This window comes from Condylura cristata, unplaced genomic scaffold (assembly GCF_000260355.1).
Source record: "Condylura cristata isolate star-nosed mole 26May11 unplaced genomic scaffold, ConCri1.0 scaffold00001, whole genome shotgun sequence".
NCBI lineage: Eukaryota > Metazoa > Chordata > Mammalia > Eulipotyphla > Talpidae > Condylura > Condylura cristata.
The window spans coordinates 63,490,530-63,493,636 of NW_004567102.1; the positions used below are offsets into that span (position 1 = coordinate 63,490,530).

General features: G+C 37.5%; 1 pseudogene; it reads left to right on the plus strand.

The window, feature by feature from the left end:
- Positions 1 to 214: 214 nt before the first annotated feature.
- LOC105854516 lies at positions 215 to 502 on the plus strand (annotated as a pseudogene).
- Positions 503 to 3,107: the final 2,605 nt, after the last annotated feature.

Consider the following 3,107-nt stretch of genomic DNA (forward strand, 5'->3'; position numbering starts at 1 on the left):
GCTTCCATAGAAGCGGTATGCTACGGGGCCGAACAGAGGAAGTCTCGGCTTTTGAATGACGCCAGGGATTCTCTGACCCCGCTCTTCAAACAGTCTGTTTGTTTCTTTGGGGCGGGACTTGGGCTGTGTGACGTCACTGCGGAGCGCCGGGCGCTCTTCTGGCGGGGAATTCAAAAATTGGCGCCCGGATGTTGAGAGTTGCAGATTTGCTTTGGCAGTTGCCGGGCCAGAGGGTCAGTGTGCGAGGTTGGGAATTTTGGAACTGAAGCGGCTGGTAGCTGAGGAAGAAATGGCGCCTTCGACCACAGTCTCCCAGAAGAAGCAGATAAAGCGGAAAGCTCCTCGTAGCTTTCTAAAGAAAGTTTTCAAACGACAGAAGCCACACCTTCGTCTGCAGACTGGTGGCGACTTACTGGTGAGATTCTGTTCCTTCTGGAGTTGGGAGTGGGACAGGGAGGGGAAAGAAATCCCCTTTCGCTTCCGAAGCACTGTCTGGTACTAGTGGTGTGAAAAACATTCTTAATAGATTTGGGAATTCAGATGGGGTCAATTTTACTTAATCATTGTAAAAGACATTAATTAACATGCCTTTTAAGTGCCTCTCTTTTGCTTTCCTCTCTCTTTTTTTCTCCGTTGTTAAATATATTGCACGGTTTTCTCTAGTTCACAAAGTGTTGAGAGATGCTCTAAACACTGACTTGTTTTCTTGGACAAATAATACAACACCTATTATTATTTCAGTTGCCAAGCTAAACCACTAAAATGCTAATCTGGGGCCAGAACGAGTGCGTGCATTTGTTAGACTTAATAAATTGTTTATCTCTCTTGTAGCAAAGTTAGTTTGTAGATTTATCATTGAAGAACTCTGCAGATATTTGGGTGCTTATGGTTTATATAAAACTTAAAATTGCAAGACAAGGAAGGAGGTAGTCAGGATGGCCCACCTGAGGCTGTCAATAGATTTTTTGTATTAAAATGATCTTTTGATTTACATTTCAAGCATGCTCACTTTTCCCCCAAAGTAAATTGTTGATGGAATGACTTTCTTTATTCAAGTGTTAATGTCTACCGAAATACCTTGTTTTTTTTACATTTTGATCATTTTCATTTAAAACAGTATATTTGAGGGACAGCATTCCACTGTTTCACAATAGAGGAATAGGTTGCTTACAGAAAATCAGTGACATAAAAAAAAAAATAATTTATCTCCATCTATGGCTCATGTCCATGAAGAGGAGAGGGCATTTCATGTAGGTTTATAGCATGAACCATGCCTCAAAATGTATGATTTGTATGGTATTGATTAAAAAGAAATTTCCCCTAATCTAGGAAAATTTGGAGGGATCTTTTGTTCATCCAATAATAATTATTGTCTACTACGTATTGGGCCATGGATTAATGGTAAATAGGGTACAAAGTTGGGGGTGATAGACATATTTCTTGCCCTTTTGTGACATTGGGGAAGACAGGTGAAAATTACAGCATAATATATGTAGTCTATGCAGTGATAGGAAGGAAATTCTTAGTCTTAGATCACATACCCTTATGTGATTTAGGGAATTTGGGCTTCTCAGAAAGGTTTACAAGTCATCAAAATGCCTCTGGCAAGATTATATTTGAGCACTGAAGTCAAAAGGCTTAGTGTAGGACTGGAATCAGAAAAATGAAAGATGAAACTGGAAAAGCCTAGTCAGGTGGTAGTAAATAGTAAGGAATTTGGAATTTATTCTGAGCACATCTGGAAGATATTTATCTTTAGAAGTAGAAATGTAGGTGAACAGAGGAACTCCTGCCATGACATGTTTTTGTGTGTGTGTGTGTTTTGTTTTTTTTTTTTGTAAAGGGAAATGGGATATCATAGGAAACTTAAAAAAAATGAATGACACGCATAATGTATACAATAGCATTGGTGCTTTGTCTCAGTGGTTTTGTGAGAATTAAAGAAGGAACAGTGCATCAAAGAAATAACGAAAGACTATCTCCTTCTATAGGTTCTTTATTTTACTAAATTTAAATTCCCAAACTTTCGTTTTCCTTAAATATCATGAAGACATTCTTAGACACCTGTAACAATCTACTAAAGAATTTTGCACAATTTGAACAACTAAAGTCAACACACTGCAGTGACCCATGGGCGAGTGGTAATGTAATACCACTATGTATGTAGTATGTAATACAATGAATATTATTTAGTATTAATGCTCGCTGTAAGAACATATACTATGATATAAATTACCAAAGAAAGACATGATATGTTAAAGACACTAATCAGACTTAAATTGGTAGTCCCCCAAGGAACCCATCAGAAACCAAGGATAGGGAAGATGCTACCAAAAAGATAAAACACCAGATGTGACCCTGGAGAGAGAATTGATGGGACTAATGCTCTGTTTGCATTCTGTCTTGGTTGGACTTTGTGCGTGTATATTGACTAACATTTTTTGGTTTGGATAGTCAATTTCAAGTAATTAGTAAGCAAAATATACATACTCAGATCTGTGCAATAACAAGGTAAAATAATAATACCTAGATTTTGCTCATATGTAAAGGTTTTTCTGTAAGAATATGGAAGAATCTGTCAATTGTAGTTTTTGAAGAACAGTGTGGAAGACAGACTTTTGACAGTATTTTCTTTTTCTAGATTTTTTTGCTTTGTATTTTTATTTTGAAATGATTATCACTTTTCAAGAAGTGTCAAACAGTAGAGAATTCCCATGTGCCTTTTACCTGCAGTGCTTACATCTTACATATCTATAGTCCTTGTGGACTTTTGAATTTTGTACTGTCTTATGTTACCCTTTTTAAATTCTTTAAAAAGGCTTTGTAGATGACTAATAGTAGGTACAATTATAATTTTTTTATATTCAAAAGGGCAAGTTTATTATAAAAAGGGAAGGGAAGTCAAGGAAGCTTACACAGACACAAGTGGGCAGAAAGAGCTGCCCCTACAAGGGACAAGTTTGCCAAGAGTCTTGTATACACATGCAGGTGGGCAGTGTTGGAGAGCTCCCTCTGCTCCTTCGCAAAGGGAGAAGGTAGGTGAAGAGAAACACCTTCAAAGTCACAGGCAGGTTACTAGATATAATTATTTTGGTGTTGGATAGTAA